The 20,974-nt window shown below is 44.7% G+C and overlaps 1 long non-coding RNA gene across 1 annotated transcript; it reads left to right on the top strand.

The window, feature by feature from the left end:
* The first annotated feature begins 4,509 nt into the window (after positions 1-4,509).
* On the top strand, positions 4,510-10,273 carry LOC120943052. Its single transcript, XR_005750267.1, has 2 exons — positions 4,510-4,589; positions 9,525-10,273. It is a non-coding gene; the product is annotated as an uncharacterized LOC120943052 (long non-coding RNA).
* Positions 10,274-20,974: the final 10,701 nt, after the last annotated feature.

Raw genomic sequence — 20,974 nt, 5'->3', positions numbered from 1 at the left:
AAGGTCCCGACGCGCTTAATTGGCCCACATACTGGGGCCAATTAATACACAGGCTCCGATTAACCTATCAGCATGTCTTTGGTGTGTGGGAGGAAACTAGAGCTGCACGATTTAATCGCGGAGAGAATCACGATCTCGATTCTCCCGGCCCGCGGGATGACCCGCGATTCTTCTGTTTTCACAGCTGGTTCCCACGTAACCAGCTTGGAACGCAAATGCCGCCGGTATCGGAAAACGACGTCAGCAGCCTGCGCCGCTGGATGGATGCCTGGGCTTCTCTTGCAGATCTGTACAACTGTAGTGTGTATCCATGCGCCACCCAGTGGTTGCTGGCGGTACTGCTTCTGATGTACAGAACTGTGAGAAAGATTAATACAACTGTGTGTATCCATGCGCCACCCAATGGTTGCTGGCGGTACTGCTTCTGATGTATAAAAAACAGACCAGTGATATGTCTATAATGTTAAAGACCGTATAACTCCTATGAAAAAAGCAGAATCAAAGATTCTGCTTTTTCCATAGGAGTTATATGGTCTTTAACATTATAGACATATCACTGGTCTGTTTTTTATATATTCATATTTTCAGATAAATCGCAGGTTTATTTATTTTTTGGGGGGGGGGGGCGGGGGCATTCAGTTTTTGAGAATCGTGATCTGTAGTCCAAGCAAAAGAATCGTGATTCTCATTTTGATCAGAATCGTGCAGCTCTAGAGGAAACCGGAGTACCCCGGGGGAAACCCACGCAGGTACAGGGAGAACATGCAAACTCCAGGTAGGTGGTGTCGAGGTCGGGATTTGAAACAGCGACCCTATTTCTGTTAGGTAAAAGCGCTGACCACTGTGCTGTGATTGCCATCTAGTGGACACTCAATGGCATTTCCTGATGGCCATCTAGTGGACACTCAATGGCATTTCCTGATGGCCATCTAGTGGACACTCAATGGCATTTCCTGATGGCCATCTAGTGGACACTCAATGGCATTTCCTGATGGCCATCTAGTGGACACTCAATGGCATTTCCTGATGGCCATCTAGTGGACACTCAATGGCATTTCCTGATGGCCATCTAGTGGACACTCAATGGCATTTCCTGATGGCCATCTAGTGGACACTCAATGGCATTTCCTGATGGCCATCTAGTGGACACTCAATGGCATTTCCTGATGGCCATCTAGTGGACACTCAATGGCATTTCCTGATTGCCATCTAGTGGACACTCAATAACATTTCCTCCCTAAAATGCGGTTTAAAAACAAAATGCGGTTATAAGCCCCCAGATGAAGCTGCCATCCAGGGCTTGGAACCTCTTCATCTTGAACGGTGGTAAACCTGCCCTGCAACTAGTATTTCCTCTAGTAGTAGTCGGAGTTCAATCTCTTCCTACAGGCTTTTTGCCTGTGTGCTGCTGCCATCTTGTGGCTGGCATGGCAAATGAAGCAATTTTCTCCTCCATTACAATTGTATGCGCAGCTGCCATTCTGCGGTTGCCGAGTGCCGTTGCAATGCAGGTTTTCTTTCTTTTCCCTGCAATATAATGCAGACGTGTGTAGCTGTCTTGTGGACACCGAGTGATACTGCAACAGAGGATTTTTTTATTTTATTTTTATTTTTGAAACCTCGGTGTAATGCTATAAATGACCCACAAGCTGGGTTAGTAATTGTAGGTGTTGCTGCCGTCTTGTGGTCACTGGGTAATATTGCAATTTGGGTGGGAGGATTTCTCTCCACTGTAATACAATGTTGAACCCCCCCTCCCCCCTGCACTGCTGGAGGAACCTGTTACAGCCTCCGGTCGAGAGCTGGTAGCTAGAAGGGATGCTCCTCCGTCTTGACTGTTTTCTCTCTCCCCTATTCTCACCAATTCTTAACTTATAAACTTTGTGTACAGATGTGTATCACGTGTGCTAGGGCGAATGACATATATCACTGTACCTATGGTTTGAAACCCATTCAATAATCTACCTCTTCCATTAAGTGTTTTATTTTATTATGATTGTTTGAAGACTTGTTAAAATATTGTATTTTTTTTTTTTTCTTTGTTTTTGTTTTTTTTTCCTAAATGTGAAAAACCCGAGTTCCCTGAAAACTTGAATTTAGCATCTACAGGATTTATTTCAAGCATGTTGGTCGGATCCAGCAGCTTAAATAAACTCTGTCCTGCCTTTTAAACTGGATGTGTCGTGTCGTCTTTTCAAGGGGGGTTGGGCTTCAGTCACATGACTTCCTACGCCAGGGATCTTCAAACTCCGGCCCTCCAGATGTTGCGGAACTACAAATCCCATGAGGCATTGTAAAACTATGACATTCACAGACATGACTGAGCATGATGGGAATTGTAGTTCATGAACAACTGGAGGGCCGTAGTTTGAAGACCCCTGTGACCTACGCAGTGCATTACAGGGGCCTTTTAACCACTTAAGGACCCCTTCACGCTGGTATACGTCGGCAGAATGGCACGACTGCTGGGCACATCAACGTATATGTACGTTGCCCTTTAAGCCCAGTCGCGTGCACGTGACCCGGTCCGAAGCTCCGTGACCGCGGCCGCGGGACCCGATCGCCGCTGGAGTCCCGTGATCGGTCCCGGAGCTAAAAAGAACGGGGAGAGCTGTGTGTAAACACGGCTTCCCCGTTCTTCACTGTGGCGCCGTGATCGATCGGGTGTTCCCTTATATAGGGAATCACAATTGATGACGTCGCACCTACAGCCACACCCCCCTTACAGTTAGAAACAGACATGAGGTCACACATAACCCCATCAGCGCCCCCTTGTGGTTAACTCCCAAACTGCAATTGTCATTTTCACAGTAAACAATGGTCCCAAAAATGTGTCTAAATTGTCCGAAGTGTCCGCCATAAGGTCTCAGTCACGAAAAAAAATCGCCGATCGCCGCCATTACTAGTAAAAAAACATATTTTTTTTATAAAAATGCAATAAAACTATCCCCTATTTTTGTAAACGCTATAAATTTTGCATTTTCAAAATTGTCGCTCTATTTTTGTTTATAGCGCAAAAAATAAAAACCGCAGAGGTGATCAAATACCACCAAAAGAAAGCTCTATTTGTGGGGGAAAAAAAAGGACACCAATTTTGTTTGGGAGCCACGTCGCACGACCGCGCAATTGTCAGTTAAAGCGACGCAGTGCCGAATCGCAAAAACTGTCCGGGTTCTTTAGTTGCCTAAAGGTCCGGGTCTTAAGTGGTTAAAGCAGAAATCTGGATTTAAAAAAAATAAATAAAAATAAAGCGTTTTGGTTATGTTAATTCTCAATTACTACATGTTCATATGCAGTATATAACTCGAGTATAAGCCGAGGTACCTAATTTTACCACAAAAAACAGGGAAAACTTACTGACTCGAGTATAAGCCTAGGGGGTCCATCTGCATGCCTCACTGTGCCCATGACTAGACTTGCATTTTAACATGGGAGTATATAAAAGGGGTGCCTGGCTTTGAAAAATCGGTGCTCCTCGGCCGTCGGTCCCCCGGAAAACAAACTTTGCGCACTTGTAGGGGAAGAGTGTTTTCATATGCGGGCGCTCCTCACGTATGTGTTTGCTTCTGTGCGCAAACTCGTCGGGGTGCTTTTAATTTTTTTTTTCTTTATTTTTTGTTTTTTTACACTGTCCTTTAAAAAAAAATGGATCATTTTTATTCCTATTACAAGGAATGTAAACATCCCTTGTAATAAAAAAAAAGCATGACAGGTCCTCTTAAATATGAGATCTGAGGGTCAAAAAGACCTTAGATCTCACGTTTACACATTTGCGTGTTCGGATAAGGGTCTGGTATGAATTTTGGGCGGACCCCCAAGCCGTTTTTTTTTCAGCGTAGGGGTTCCCTTTTAAACCCATACCAGACCCAAGGGCCTTGGAGGGGGAACCCATGCCGATTTTTTTTTTTTTTTTTAATTTGGCGTGGAGTTCCCCCTCAAGATCAGCAGAGCACAAGCCGCACGCCAAAGTTGGATCATGCAAGACGGCGTTCCGACTTCAGTGATATTCAATGGGCTGAAGTCGGACCAAAGTAGTACAGGGAGCATTTTCAAAGTCGGACCAGTTAAGACGGCTCCCATAGGGAAACATTGATTTTTCACACGTCATGTGACATGAGCTCCCAATGTCGGAGCGTTTGTCGCACCAGTGTGATCCCGGCCTGAAACTCTTAAGGTTTGACCTCATATTATATGGTTTTGGTAAAGCTGAAGACGAAAATCTAATAGTGTTAGGCCTCTTGCAGCTTGAAAAAGCTCAGTACAGCTTTTTTTTTTTTACACAAATTTCTGCCACAGGCCAGCCTCCCATTTTGTGACTTGTTACAATGTACAGTCTGATCACTGGGAGAGAGGGGAAATGTTCTCCCCTTCCAGCAATAACTCCGGTGCCCTGACTGCCTCAAAGTTTTAGTGACGGGTGCATGACGACCAGACCGTAGGGACGCCGTGCGTCACGCTTCCTCTCACGTGGTTTCAGAGACGGAAGTTTGCTTTACACAGAAGTTTTTGTGGTTTTGATGCAATTTCCTCTTCCACCACCCTCTACCCTAAACCTTCACTGGAGCGGAGACGAGGGGACCTTTAATAAGGTATGATAATGATTGTACTGAGATTTGATTGTGTGTTCTGTAGCTTTAGCGCGGCATAGACCCTGACATTGAGATGTGTCGGCTGCACTGCAATGTGTGTGTGGTGCAGCTCCATCGAGGGGCTCATAGGGGGAGGCGCTGTATACATAGGGATGGATATAGAAAGCTGACATTCAACACAAATCTTCCTAGTACATGTGTACTTGGTAACCGTGACTGATTCTCCACCAGTGAAAGTCACATTGACTGCTTCATAAAAAATCCCCATACTTACCGGTATGATGAATACTCAGCCCAGGTAAGACATTGCTGCATTGGCATACTGAGGTCCAGGACACGGGTCGCTACAGTGTAGCAGAGTGTGTGTGTGTATATATACACAGAGGGCTGGATTCAAGAAGCAATTGCGCCTGTGTAACCATAGTTACACAGCGCAATTGCTTACTTGCCCCAGCGTAACGCATGCTCCTGATTCAGGAACCTCGTTACACCGACTGCAGCCTAAGATATGCGCGGCATAAGGCTCTTATGCCCGCATATCTTAGGCTGCATTCTTGCGATGGCCGCTAGGTGGCGTTCCCGTTGTGCTCAGCGTATAGTATGCAAATTGCATACTAACGCCGATTCACAACGTTGCGCGAGCCCTGCGTACGCAGTTTACGTCGTTTCCGTACGGTGGTTTTCGCGTAAGGCTGCCCCTGCTATTAGCAGGGGCAGCCAATGTTACGTATACCCGTCGTTCCCGCGTCGCGAAATTTCAAATTTACGTAGTTTGCGTAAGTGATTCGTGAATGGCGCTGGACGCCATTCACGTTCACTTTGAAGCAAATGACAGCCTTGCAAAGTCATTTGCCGCAATGCACGTCGGGAAAGTTTCCCGACGGAGCATGCGCTCTACGATCGGCGCGGGAACGCGCCTAATTTAAATGATTCCCGCCCCCTACGGGATCATTTAAATTGCGCGCGCTTATGCCGGGCATTTTGCCGGCGCGTCCACGCAATTTACGGAGCTACTGCTCCGTGAATCAAGGGCAGCGCAGTAAATTTGCGGGGGCGCAGGGCAAAAATGTTGCCCTGCGCCTCCGTAAAAAAAGCGCAAATCTAACTGAATCCAGCCCACTGTGGGCTAGATTCAGCAAGAATTTACGCCGGCGTATCTATTGATACGCCACGTAAATTCAAAGCTGCGCCGGCGTATCCTCTTTCTGTATTCAGAAAGCAAGATACGCCGAAATTAGGCTAAGATCCGACTGGCGTAACTCTCTTACGCCGTCATATCCTAGTTGCATATTTACGTTGGCCGCTAGGTGGCGCTGCCGTCGATTTTAACGTAAAATATGCAAATGGGCTGGATACGCCGATTCAGAAACGTACGTGCGCCCGGCGGATTTTTTTTACGTCGTTTGCGTAAGTCTGTTTCCGGCGTAACGTTACTCCTGCTATATGAGGCGTAGCCTATGTTAAGTATGGATGTCGTTCCCGCGTCGATTTTTGAAAATTTTACGTCGTTCGCGAATAGGGCTTTGCGTAAATTACGTTCAGTCGAAAGCATTGACTATTTACGATGTGATTAGGAGCATGCGCACTGGGATACGTCCACGGCCGGCGCATGCGCCGTTCGTGAGAAACGTCATTTACGTGGGGTCATGTTTTATTTACGTAAAACACGCCCACCTCTTGACAAATTGAATTTGGCGCGCTTACGCCGGCAGATTTACGCTACGCCGCCGTAACTTACGGAGCAAGTGCTTTGTGAATACTGCACTTGCCTCTCTAAATTGCGGCGGCGTAGCGTAAATAACATACGCTGCGCCCGCACAAACTTACGTGCCCCTACCTTAATCTAGCCATCTGTGTATATACTCCTATTAGGGATGATCAAGTGATTTCCATTAAACCCAATTTGCTATAATAAATACATTTTATATATATATACAGGGTTGACAAATTTGCCTGGAATCTAGGAGCCAGCTAAAAAAGTTAGGAGCCAGAAAACGCGACCCGTCCCGACGAGCTTGCGCGCAGAAGCGAACACATACGTGAGCAGCGCCCGCATATGTAAACGGTGTTCAAACCACACATGTGAGGTATCGCCGCGATTGGTAGAGCGAGAGCAATAATTCTAGCCCTAGACCTCCTCTAACTCAAAACATGCAACCTGTAGAATTTTTTTAAATGTCGCCTATGAAGATTTTAAAGGGTAAAAGTTTGACGCCATTCCACGAGCGGACGTAATTTTGAAGCGTGACATGTTGGGTATCAATTTACTCGGCGTAACATTATCTTTCATGATATTAAAAAAAATGGGGATAACTTTACCGTTGTCTTATTTTTTAATTAAAAAAGTGTATTTTTTTTTCCCAAAAAAAGTGCGAAAGTATTGCAACGATCGCCATTTTATTCTCTAGGGTGTTTAGGATAAAAAATATATATAATGTTTGGGGGTTCTAATTAGAGGGAAGAAGATGGCAGTGAAAATAGTGAAAAATTACATTAGAATTGCTGTTTAACTTGTAATGCTTAACTTGTAATACCAACGGCCACCACCAGATGGCGCCCCCCTTCCAAGCCAAGTCGCCGGCTTGTGTTTACATCACGTGATCAGCTGTCATTGGCTGACAGCTGATCACATGGTATGGGGTCGAGAATGGCCCCTTACTCGGATCCGTGATCACCCGAGTCTCAGTGACTCGGTGATAACAGCGCGCGCCCTGCAGGGGCGTGTGGGGAGCGTGCAAAGGGGAGGACGTCTATTGGCGTCCTCACAGTATTTGGGGTCCGTGCTGTAGCCGTCATTCGGCTATGGTGCGGGCGCCAAGTGGTTAAGGTTTGGCATGTTGGGTATCTATTTACTCGGTGCAACCTCCTCTTTTATATTTTACCAAAAATTTGGGTCATTTATTACGTTTGTTTGCCATGCTACTGAAACCTCTAGCAATTTAATATAAAGCGATTGGCTGCTGAACAAATGGCTCCCTATGGAGTAAGCTGCACAAGTAATAGGAAGGAGTGATCACACACACAGTAGAATCAATATACAATCCTATAAGATTGATTGCTGCTACTTGTGTAGTTGGCATTCAGGTCCCATTTACTTCTTTGTGGTTCATGAACACACGTTGTGTGCTACAGGAAGATTTACCCCCTTTCATGACCAGGCCATTTTTTGCGATACAGCGTTACTTTAACTGACAATTGCGATGTTGTACCCAAATACATTTCACATCCTTTTTTTCTCACAAATAGTGCTTTCTTTTGGTGGTTTTTGATCACCTCTGCGTTTTTCTTTTTTTTTTTGCGTTATAAACAGCAAAATATTGACAATTTTGAATAAAAAATAAATACAAATTTTACTTTGTGTTATAAAATATATCTAATAAACAAATTAGAAAAATAATCAATTTAGGCCAATATGTATTCTGCTACATATTTTTGGTAAAAAAAAATCCCAATAAGCGTATATTGAAGGGTTTGCGCAAAAGTTCTAGCGTCTACAAACTATGGGATATTTTAATATATATATATTTTTTTTACTAGTAATGGCGGCAATCAGCAACTTATAGCGGGACTGCAATATTGCAGCGTACAATCTGACACGAACTGACACTTTTTGGGGACCAGTGACACTAATTAAGTGATCAGTGCTAAAAATATGCACTGTCACTATACTAATGACACTGGCTGGGAAGGGGTTAACCACTTCCCGCCCAGCCTATAGCAGATTGACGGCCGGTGAAGTGGTTCAGTTATCCTTATCACTTAAGGCCCTCCTCCTGCACATATACGTCGGCAGAATGGCACGGCTGGGCACATGCACGTACAGGTACGTCCTGTACTTGTACCCAGCCGTGGGTCGCGCGCCCGCGACCCGGTCCGAAGCTCCGTGACAGGGGGACCCGCGGACCCGATCGCAGCTGGAGTCCCGCGATCGGTCCCCGGAGCTGAAGAACGGGGAGAGCCGTGTGTAAACACGGCTTCCCCGTACTTCACTGTGGCGGCGTATCGATCGAGTGATCCCTTTTATAGGGGGACACAATCGATGACGTCACACCTACAGCCACACCCCCCTACAGTTGTAAACACACTTCAGGTCACACATAACCCCTTCAGCGCCCCCTAGTGGTTAACTCCCAAACTGCAACTGTCATTTTCACAGTAATCAGTGCATTTTAAATGCATTTTTTGCTGTGAAAATGACAATGGTCCCAAAAATGTGTCAAAATTGTCCGAAGTGTCCGCCATAATGTCGCAGTCATGAAAAAAATCGCTGATCGCCGCCATTAGTAGTAAAAAAAATAATAATTAATAAAAATGCAATAAAACTATCCCCTATTTTGTAAACGCTATAAATTTTGCGCAAACCAACCGATAAGCGCTTATTGCGATTTTTTTTTACCAAAAATATGTAGAAGAATACGTATCGGCCTAAACTGAGGAAAAAAAATGTTTTTTTATATATTTTTGGGGGATATTTATTATAGCAAAAAGTAAAAAATATTGAATTTTTTTTCAAAATTGTCGCTCTATTTTTGTTTATAGCGCAAAAAATAAAAACCGCAGAGGTGATCAAATACCACCGAAAGAAAGCTCTATTTGTGGGGAAAAAAGGACGCCAATTTTGTTTGGGAGCCACGTCGCACGACCGCGCAATTGTCAGTTAAAGCGACGCAGTGCCGATTTGCAAAAAGGGGCCTGGTCCTTTAGCTGCATTTTGGTCCGGGGCTTAAGTGGTTAAAAAAGCATGTCAAATGCCACATTTGCAAGCAGGTGTAAATAAGCCCAAAAGGAAATGTACTGTATATACTGTTTTGGCATGTATGTATGACAGCCAGGCAACTTGCATTTTCATAAGTAAAACATCAATGGCAGCCCATATACAGTATTTTTCAATTGACTGGTCCATTGACATTCCTTGTTATTTGTCTCCTGTCCCAGGTTTCCGCTCTCCATAATCATGGCCGACTTTGCCACCATCCCTGGTGGGGCCCCCACCGCCGCGGAGCCGCCGCTGTTTCCACAGCCCTGCAGCCAGTGTCTCATCATCATGTTCTTCCTGGCATTGGTCACTGCCATATTCATGGTGACCTGCGTTGTACTGTCCTTCAAAGTCTCCCACATGTCCCAGCAGAGGTCGCGGCGGAGCAGGATCACGCCGTCGGCACCCGCGGACCTGGATTTATGGGCCTCGCCTCCAATCTCTCACAGCCAATCCACTCTGCTAATGGAGGAGGGACCAGCGGCGAATCCACTCCGGCTTCCTGCATTCTCCCCAGAATGGGATGAAGTCGTCGCCCGTCAGCCGCGGGTGACCCTACGGGACCTGGACGAGTTCTGGTGGCGCAGTAACGCCACGGCTGTGTAAGACCAAGAAGGCTTTGAACCTTCGGTGGACTATGATGCTATAGCTGATGGAGGAGCGCTGGCATCCAAAACCCTCTGGAGGGCGCCACTCAGGAGGCTATCCAGACTACCTCTGACATTCTAGAACAAATACGAATTACATGGAAATGACGCGTCTGATAAATTATTATTGACTCTCCTTTATGTAATTGACCACAACGGCCTCGTTTCCTTAGAATGATCTACTGTATATGTTATGTGTTATCTTTCTTGCTTAGGGTTTGCCACTTCCCGTTACAGCAGATAAATCATAATTCTTAATAAATTCTCGACGACCAAAAAAACAAGTTCTTGCACCACATGGGATGTCCAAACCAGGAACTCAAAACAATTGTCCACTGCGGCCTACAAAGCGGCTGTGTGACTTGGAGGCCCCCATCTTGTCTTTGGTCCTTCTTCAGTTGTAGATGCAAGTGAAAGCGGGAGTTCACCCAATTATATATTTTTTTCCCTTTTCCCCCTAGATGGATGCTCGTTCGGTCTAGGGGAATCGGCTAGTTGTTTTAAAACATGATCCGTACTTACCCGTTTTCGAGATGCATCTTCTCCGTCGCTTCCGGGTATGGGTCTTCGGGAGCGGGCGTTCCTTCTTGATTGACAGCCTTCCGAGAGGCTTCCGACGGTCGCATCCATCGCGTCACTCGTAGCCGAAAGAAGCCGAACGTCGGTGAGGCTCTATACTGCGCACCGACGTTCGGCTTCTTTCAGAAAATCGTGACGCGATGGATGCGACCGTCGGAAGCCTCTCGGAAGACTGTCAATCAAGAAGGAACGCCCGCTCCCGCAGCCCATACCCGGAAGCGACGGAGAAGATGCATCTCGTAAACGGTAAGTACGGATCATATTTTAAAACAACTAGCCGATTCCCCTAGACAAAACGAGCATGAAGCTAAGGGGAAAAAGAGTTATGTACGGGTGAACCTCCGCTTGAATGATGGAATACCAACAGGAGCCTGATTATCCTATACAGATCTTTAGGTATCACTAGAGGGATCCTCAATGGGGGAGAAGAGGTCCTGATCCCTCTATATAGATCTTTATATCACTAGAGGGGTCACCAGCAGGAGGAAGGAGGTCCTGATTCCTCTATATAGATCTTTATATCACTAGAGGGATCACCAGCAGGAGGAAGGAGGTCCTGATTCCTCTATATAGATCTTTATATCACTAGAGGGATCAGCAGCAGGAGGAAGGAGGTCCTGATCCCTCTATATAGATCTTTATATCACTAGAGGGGTCACCAGCAGGAGGAATGAGATCCTGATTCCTCTATATACATCTTTATATCACTAGAGGGGTCACCAGCAGGAGGAAGGGGGTCCTGATCCCTCTATATAGATCTTTATATCACTAGAGGGATCACCAGCCGGAGGAAGGAGGTCCTGATTCCTCTATATAGATCTTCATATCACTAGAGGGGTCACCAGCAGGAGGAAGGAGGTCCTGATTCCTCTATATAGATCTTTATATCACTAGAGGGGTCACCAGCAGGAGGAAGGAGGTCCTGATTCCTCTATATAGATCTTTATATCACTAGAGGGGTCACCAGCAGGAGGAATGAGATCCTGATTCCTCTATATACATCTTTATATCACTAGAGGGGTCACCAGCAGGAGGAAGGAGGTCCTGATTCTCTATATACAGTAGATCTTTATATTCCTCTATATCAGGGATCACAAACTGGTGGCCCTCCAGCTGTTGCAGAACTACAAGTCCCATCATCCCTCTGCCTGTGGGAGTCATGCTTGTAACTGTCAGCCTTGAAATGCCTCATGGGACTTGTAGTTCCGCAACAGCTGGAGGGCCACCGGTTTGAGACCCCTGCTCTTTATAGATCTGTAGTTATCACTAGAGGGGTCACCAGCAGGAGGAAGGAGGTCCTGATTCCTCTATAGATCTTAAAGTGGATGTAAACCCCCAAAAAAAATGTTTTATGTCACAATGTAGAGTATAAGATTTCCTATCATCTGTGCCCAGTCTTGCCACACAGAGTTAATACAGCTCTGAGCAATCCTCTTTTATTGTTCAGTGAAAATGAACAGACTTCCAGATAAAAACCTGTCTAAATAAAAAGTCCTTTCCTCTCTCCTTGCTTTGAGTGACAGGTTATTTACATATCTAGCTTGGACATGTTTATCATATGTTATGTTATGTTTATCATAATATGAGGTGATCCACAGTATAAAAAGTGAGAAATCCACCCCTCCCCCACATAACACATCCTGGTAATATACAATGAACTGTGGATCACCTCATATTATTAAATCAATTTAATAACAAAAAGGAGGAGGTTCAGGACTTTGAATGAGGCACATAAGTGGAACAATGGATCAGTTTGAAAAAAGCAAGTTTAACCACTTTAGCCACGGGCCTGTTTTTCAGATTCGGTGTTTACGAGACTAAAACATTTTTTTTTGCTAGAAAATTACTTAAAACCCCCAAACATTATATATTTTTTTTCTAACACCCTAGAGAATAAAATGGCAGTCATTGCAATACTTTTTGTCACACCATATTTGCGCAGCGATCTTACAAGCGCACTTTTTTTGGAAAAAAGTTTTTTAAATTAAAAAATAAGACAACAATAAATTTGGCCCAATTTTTTTATATATTGTGAAAGATAATGTTACGCCGAGTAAAATGATACCCAACATGTCACGCTTAAAAATTGCGCCCGCTGGTGGCATGGTGTCAAACTTTTACCCTTAAAAATCTTGATAGGCGACGTTTAAAAAATTCTACAGGTTGCATTTTTTGAGTTACAGAGGAGGTCTAGGGCTAGAATTATTGCTCTCACTCTACCAATCGCGGCGATACCTCACATGTGTGGTTTGAATACCGTTTTCATATGCGGGCGCTACTCGCGTATACGTTCGCTTCTACGCGCGAGCTCGTCGGGACGGGGCGATTTAAAAAAATATTTTTTGGGGTTTTCGCATTTATTTTTATTTATTTTACAATTTTTAACACTGAAATAAAAAAATAAATAAAAAATTATCACTTTTATTCCTATTACAAGGAATGTAAACATCCCTTGTAATAGAAAAAAGCATGACAGGTCCTCTTAAATATGAGATCTGGGGTCAAAAAGACCTCGGATCTCATATTTGGGCTTAAATGCAAAAAAAAAATAAAACATTTGGAAATGTCATTTTTTCAAATGACAAAAAAAATTAAATGTTGCTTTAAGAGGCTGGGCGGGACTGACGTTTTGACGTCACTTCCGCCCAGAAGAGCTATGGGGACGGGTGAAGGAGATTTTTCCTTCAGTCTCGTCCCCGCTCAGCTGCCGAATGGTCCCGATCCCCTCCGCCGCTACCGACGGCTACGGTAAGCGTCGGAGCGCGCGGGAGAGCGACCGATAACGGCGATCTCGCGGTGAATCCGCCGCGGAGACCGCCGTTATCGTGTACCGGACCGCCCACTGAAGAGATGAATATCTCGATTGTGGCAGCAGCTGCTGCCGTTACCGAGATATTCTTCTTTAAAGTGATGACGTATAACGGCGGTCGGCAAGTAGTTAATAAAATGAACACAGGTTATACAAATATCTTGGCCAGCAGGCTCCATATAAAGATATAAGTTAACATCAAATATAAAAAAATAGCTAAATCACATATATGATCACGTAATGCATCTAGGATGGCCTATAGATTAGAATGGCCTTTTGGCTCGACGTGTTTCGGCGACGATATCGCCTCATCAGGAGCGATGCATATAATCTGAAAAAAATATATTATATATTATATATATATGTAGGGCCAGTAAAATGTAGTAAAGACATTACAATGCTCATGACCCCGAGCTTATATAATTGCATACTTCTTACCTTCCTTACACTTTCTTCCCTCATATTTCCTTAGACACCTCCAAGGCCACTTCCCAGCATCGTCTACAGTGCCAGTGTGGGCTTTACCATCCCGTTGGAGGTTCAATGTTGGGGTCCGGTTTCCTTGGGGCTCCTCCTCCCCCTCAGCTCCCGGGGCGGGATGCAGGGTGATTTCCGCCGGTATGGCGCCCCACCAGCACATTGCGTGCTTTAATGTGTAAGTATGAGGCAGGATTATCTCCTTCCTCCATATCCTTATTCGTTTTCTTCCCCCTTATATTCTATTGTGCCCCAATTGGAGAGTCTTTAATACATTTTACTGGCCCTCTTACATATATAATATATTTTTTTCAGATTATATGCATTGCTCCTGATGAGGCGTTATAGTCGCCGAAACGCGTCGAGCCAACGGGCCATTCTAATCTATAGGCCATCCTAGATGCATTACGTTATCATATATGATGTGATTTAGCTATTTTTTTATATTTGATGTTAACTTATATCTTTATATGGAGCCTGCTGGCCAAGATATTTGTATAACCTGTATTCATTTTATTAAACTTGCTTTTTTCAAACTGATCCATTGTTTCACTTATGTGCCTCATTCAAAGTCCCCAACCTCCTAATTTTTGTTACTTTTTAAGCATGTGTACAAAAAACAAAACAAAAAAAAAAGGGCTCTGGCAGTGAAAGAGTTAAAGCAATTGTGATATTAACCACTTAAGACCCGGACCTTTAGGCAGCTAAAGGACCCGGCCAGTTTTTGCGATTCGGCACTGTGTCGCTTTAACTGACAATTGCGCGGTCGTGCGAAACAAAATTGACATCCTTTATTTCCCACAAATAGAGCTTTCTCTTTTGGTGGTATTTGATCACCTCTGCGGTTTTTATTTTTTTTGCGCTATAAACAAAAATAGAGCGGAAATTTTGAAAAAATAGCAATATTTTTTACTTTTTGCTATAATAAATATCCCCCAAAAATATATATAAAAAAAAATGTTTCCTCAGGTTAGGCCGATACGTATTCTTCTACATATTTTTGGTAAAAAAAAAATCGCAATAAGCGTTTATCAGTTGGTTTGCGCAAAATTTATAGCGTTTACAAAATAGGGGATAGTTTTATTGCATTTTTATTAATATTTTTTTTTTACTACTAATGGCGGCGATCAGCGATTTTTTTCGTGACTGTGACATTATGGCGGACACTTCGGACAATTTTGACACATTTTTGGGACCATTGTCATTTTCACAGCAACAAATGCATTTAAAATGCACTGATTACTGTGAAAATGACAGTTGCAGTTTGGGAGTTAACCACAAGGGGGCGCTAATGGGGTTATGTGCGACCTCATGTGTGTTTCTAACTGTAGGGGTGTGTGGCTGTAGGTGTGACATCATTGATTGTGATTCCCTATATCAGGGAACACACGATCGATGACGGCGCCACAGTGAAGAACGGGGAAGCTGTGTTTACACACAGCTCTCCCCGTTCTTCAGCTCTGGGGACCGATCGCAGGACTCCAGCGGCTAACGGGTCCGCGAGTCCCGCGGCCGTGGAGCTTCGGACCGGGTTGCGTGTCCACGCGCCCACGGCGCGCGTGACCCCCACAGCTGGGCTTAAAGGGCAACGTACATATACGTTGATATGCCCAGCCGTGCCATTCTGCCGGCGTAAATCGGCATGAAGGGGTCCTTAAGTGGTTAAAAAGTTTTGTTTTGAGGTTAAGGGGCAACTCTACTCAAATGAATATCTGCACTGGTCCTGGTTAAAGTGGTTGTAAACCCTCTCTGACTACGTTTACCTACAGGTAAGCCTAGATTAAGGCACATAATCTAAATGGGCCCCAAGACCAAGGACATCACATCTGTATTATTTGCCCAAATAAGAACCAAGACCACTTTTAACGAGACAGGGTGTTCTGTTCTCGCTACACGTTTGCCCCTGGCGTATATGTAGCTCAACATACAGCTTAAACCTTGCATGCTAAATAACCAGACTGTCTGTAACTTTGGATCTTTATTACGGTGAACAGATGGTGGCCATATAAGATGAATAATGGTGAAACTAGAGATAAACAAATAAATGAACATATAAGAATTATATGAACACAAACAAATGTATATTAGGCATATAGATAAACAGTCTTTATCATACCAGCGATGCTGTCCCAGGAGGATCAAGATTTAGGAAACATAAGGTGCAGGCTTAGCTGACTCCATGTGGACTGTCCAGTGTCCAGTGGAAAGGAGATGAAGGAGAGATGATAGGAAGTGAAGACAGTTTTCAATAACACAACAGGAAATGTACATTACCATAGAACTTGCCCATCAACAGTCCTTTGTTAAGAGTGACATCTAGTGGACATTATTTGAATTACAAGTCCAGAAGATATTACTGCATTTCCTTATAGGCCAAAGGCACGACATAGGGTGTCAAGACATCAATCCCTGGATGATCAATCTGGCCAAGAAATAACATTTCTGTGTTCTTTTTTTCTTGGAGTTCCTTAAAGGACACAGTAGAAGTATTCATATATAGATGGACTATGCCGTTTCTTTCAGGAGGTGGACACTGGCAAACTAGAAAAATCTGTTGAACGCCACCCTTCGTATAACCCAACGTGTAGCCAATCTGGCGTGGTTTTGTAAACCAACACTACAAAGGGCTAAGAGGTGGGACCTGTGTCGTTCTATGGACTCAAAGAAAAAGATATTAATTGTCACAATTCTCTGTTTTTCTTTTGGGAAATTTTTCGGGTTCTAAAAAATTACGTTTTTTTTAATGTCATTAAAAACGATCGTGTGTGGGCTCCAGAGCATTTTTCACGATCTAAAAAATTGGCAATTTTTTTTCCGAACATGCTCTATTTTTTCACAACGTTTTTAAGGTTGTAAAAAATGGCTGTGTGTGGGCTTTAACGACGTGAAAAAAACGCGCATGCTCAGAAGCAAGTTATGAGACGGGAGCGCTCGTTCTGGTAAAACTAGCGTAAGCACATTCATCACGCTGTAACAGACAGAAAAGCGCGAATCGTCTTTTACTAACATGAAATCAGCTAAAGCAGCCCAAAGGGTGGTGCCATCCGAAATAAACTTCCCCGTTATAGTGCCGTCGTACGTGTTGTACGTCACCGCGCTTCGCTAGAGCATTTTTTTTTCACGATCGTGTGTAGGCAAGGCCGTTTTAATGATCGGGTTGAAAAAAACTTTGTTTTTTCTAGACCCTTAAAAACTTAATTTTTTAGAACCCGAAAAATGGTCGTGTGTACGCATTAGGGTTTTCAAGCAAAATTTGTTGATGGCAAGAAAAAAGTTCTGTCAAAATTTTTTTTTTTCGAACGTCCAAAAAACGGGCTAAAAAAACAGCGAAAGTTTCCCCTGGGAACTGTGGAAAATCGCTGGATTGGACCTTACATTATGGTGAAGGATAAACAGGAACTTCACTTTTTTTATTCCCCCCTCTTACATTTATTTGCTGGTGTTCTGCACAATTCACATACTCACCCAGACGGCGAATCCGGCGTTGCTCCGCTGTGACCCACCGCTATCGCGCACAATGGGTCCAGTGCCACCATCTTTGTTGCTGATGTCATTGGATGCCAGCTGCCCCTCCCTGGCCCATCTGCTTCCAGTCCCCCACCCGAAAGGTGCCAAGTGTGGCACCAGAGGGGGGGAGGAACCGGATCAGCGGAAGTTCCATTTCTGGGTGAAACTCCGCTTTAAACTTGTAAACAAAAAGTCCCAGAAAAGTCCTGGGGCTAGATTCAGCAAGGATTTACGTCGGCGTATCCATAGATACGCCGCGTAAATTCAAAGCTGCGTCGGCGTATCTTGTTTCTGTATTCAGAAAGCTAGATACGCCGGAATTAGCCTAAGATCCGACTGGCGTAAGTCTCTTACGCCGTCGTATCTTAGGGTGCATATTTGGCCGCTAGGTGGCGCTTCCGTCATTTTCGGCGTAGAATATGCAAATGACCCAGATACGCCAATTCACAAACGTACGTGCTCCCGGCGGAATTTTTTACGTCGTTTGCGTAAGGCTTTTCCGGCGTAACGTTGCTCCTGCTTCTATGAGGCGTACGCAATGTTAAGTATGGACGTCATTCCCGCGTCAAATTTTGAATTTTTTACGTCGTTTGCGTAAGTCGTTCGCGAATAGGGCTTTGCGTAAATTACGTCCACGTTGAAAACATTGACGATTTGCGGCGGAACTTCGAGCATGCGCACTGGGATTCTTTCACGAACGGTGCATGCGCCGTTCGTTAAAGACCTCATTTACGTGGGGTCATGTTTTATTTACATAAAACACGCCCACCTCTTGCAAATTTGAATTCGGCGCGCTTACGCCGGCTGATTTAAGCTACGCTGCCGCAACTTACGGAGCAAGTGCTTTGTGAATACTGCACTTGCCTGTCTAAGTTGCGGCGGCGTAGCGTAAATAACATACGCTACGCCCGCACAAACTTACGGCGGGCTACTTGAATCTAGCCCCTGGTCTTCAAGTGTAAATTGACAGTGCAGACAATGACAAATCTCTTTTGAAGGGTTTATTGTATAGGCAACAATCATAGGAAGGAGTTTATATATCAAGAGAACTATATGCTGGCTAATGTACGGCAAATCTTCGAATAGCTATTGATGGAAATTCTCGTTTTTGGATTTTTTTATCTTTAAATCTATTTTTTTTTTTTTTGGCCCCTGTCATTTACCAGCAGACTCTGTTATTTTTCAGGTCCATCTAAACATACCCAGAAATCTCTAGACAGGAAGTGTGATTAAATATCTATTTCCTGTTTCGGATGGCTAAAGGGAGATTGGCATACTATGTCTGCTTGTAGACGAAATCTGCCTACATAAACCTTCAGCGCAGATTGACGTGTGTAGTGTAATCTGTACCGACAGAGAGATATGGGCTGAGTCATAGCCAGACCACAAACGCCGAAAACAGGGAGGCACCCAGGAAGGGTGGTCTGGTGGTTGTGGAGATTGATAGTTACGAGAAAAAAATAAAAGAGGAAGGAAGAACCAAAGGGGTTTAATATGAAGTTTATCTTTATAGATGGCAGAAAGGAGATTTCTTTTTTAATTATCATACAATTTAAGAGGACAAGACTGTACAGGTGGATGGTACCAGGTACCAGGGCTGCTGTTAGAAACCATGAGGCCACATACAGCCAACCTGACACCCCCCCCCCCCCCCAAAAAAAACACAGTTTACTATGCTTCATTTATGTATGAACACATTGGGGTTTATTTACTAAAACTGGAGTGAAAAAATCTGGTGCAGCTCTGCATAGAAACCAATCAGCTTCCAAGTTTTATTGTCAATGCTTAACTGAACACGCTGAAATTAGAAGCTGATTGGCTACCATACACAGCTACACCAGAATTTGCACTTTCCAGTTTTATTAAATCAATCCCACTGAGTGATAAGTACCGATCGCTCATTGTGTTCATTCAGGAAAGAAATGGACTGGTAAATGTGACATTTTTGCTGGACCCTTTCCATACTCGCTATCCTGAAGGATCCTATTGTGTCCTTGCAGCTGTTAGTGGGAAGGAGAGGAGGGAAGCCAGCTGTCCTGACTCTCCCGTAGTCCAAGGGAAGGGACGAGCATGACACTCCTCCGCCATTGAGGGCTCAGCAGATGCCTGAGGTGTTGAAGGACTGGGCTCATCCTCTGGGCCCACTTTCTCATTCTCTGTTGACTCTGTCAGTGCCTGCATCTCTTCACTGACTCTCCATGCAGGAATCAGCTCCTCTCCTCATCTGGCTGAAACGTTCCTCATTCCTATATTTCTCTTTAAATGCTCCGCTATTCTCCTTCAGAGAGCTCACCAGTTCTTTCTGCTTCCTCACAGCTTGCTCCAAGTCCTTTAACTCAGGCCTCAGTACCGGTCTCTTCTTGCTGTACACTTTGGCACAAATCAGTTTTTTCTTCCTAAGTTCAGCCTTCAAAGCTACCGCTTTCTCCTCCTCTTTATCAATCCCTGTCCGCTCTAAAGGCAGACAGGGACTCATCTTTCCTTGGACCAGGCTCAGTATCTTCCACAGGCTGAGGCCTATCCAAGGGACCCCTGCCAGGGTCCTCCACAGGATTCAGCGAAGCAACTCTAGCCCCACCGGTCTTCTGGAAGCACATGAGCTAAGGAACCAGCAACCTGAAAACCTTACTGCCAAGGAGCAGAATGACCATTTCCCACCATCCCTGTGCTGATTTCCTTGGTCTGTACACCTGCTGTGCCCATTATGGGGGGTTCCCACCATCCCTGTGCTGAGTTCCCGGGTCTGTACACCTGCTGTGCCCATTATGAGGGGTTCCCACCATCCCTGCGCTGAGTTCCTGGCTCTGTACACCTGCTGTGCCCATTATGAGGGGTTCTCACCATCCCTGTGCTGAGTTCCCGGGTCTGTACACCTGCTGTGTCCATTATGAGGGGTTCCCACCATCCCTGTGCTGAGTTTACAGGTCTGTACACCCAATGTGCCCATTATGAGGGGTTCTCACCATCCCTGTGCTGAGTTTCCAGGTCTGTATACTCAATGTGCCCATTATGAGGGGTTCCCACCATCCCTGTGCTGAGTTCCCGGGTCTGTGCCCATTATGAGGGGTTCCCACCATCCCTGTGCTGAGTTCCCGGGTCTGTACACCCGCTGTGTCCATTATGAGGGGTTCCCACCATCCCTGTGCTGAGTTAGGATGTCTGCACCCCTGCTGTGCCCATTAAGAGGGGTTACCACTATCACTGCTTGATTAATAATTATTTTATATCATGGAGAAGCTATAACACACAAAGTTGGATTAGAAGACCTAAAACTCAGGAATGATGGAATTGGGATCTTGCTGTTGGAACATCTAAAAAAAATTGAACCCGGGGTCCACCTTTAGTTAAAACCTCATTTGTTGGTGGGCTCTCTATGGTAGAAGTTATTCTTCAGGGGGGGGGGGGGGGGGTCATTACATTTTAATGAACAGTTTATAAACATCAGAGATCCAAAATTTCTCTTTGGCTACCTTACAAAGCCATGAGTACCCATTCTGGCGTGGATGTGCGATGATGAGGAGGCGTCATCGCTTCTTGCGGTAACTGGCTCTACCTCTCTGGAGGAAATGAGCACACAGAGGAAGGCAGAAAAAGAAGAAAAAGAGAGAGA

The sequence above is a fragment of the Rana temporaria genome, chromosome 6 (genome assembly GCF_905171775.1).
Source record: "Rana temporaria chromosome 6, aRanTem1.1, whole genome shotgun sequence".
NCBI lineage: Eukaryota > Metazoa > Chordata > Amphibia > Anura > Ranidae > Rana > Rana temporaria.
The sequence above is the reverse complement of the archived record's forward strand: the minus strand, read 5'-3'. Positions and strand labels throughout refer to the sequence as shown.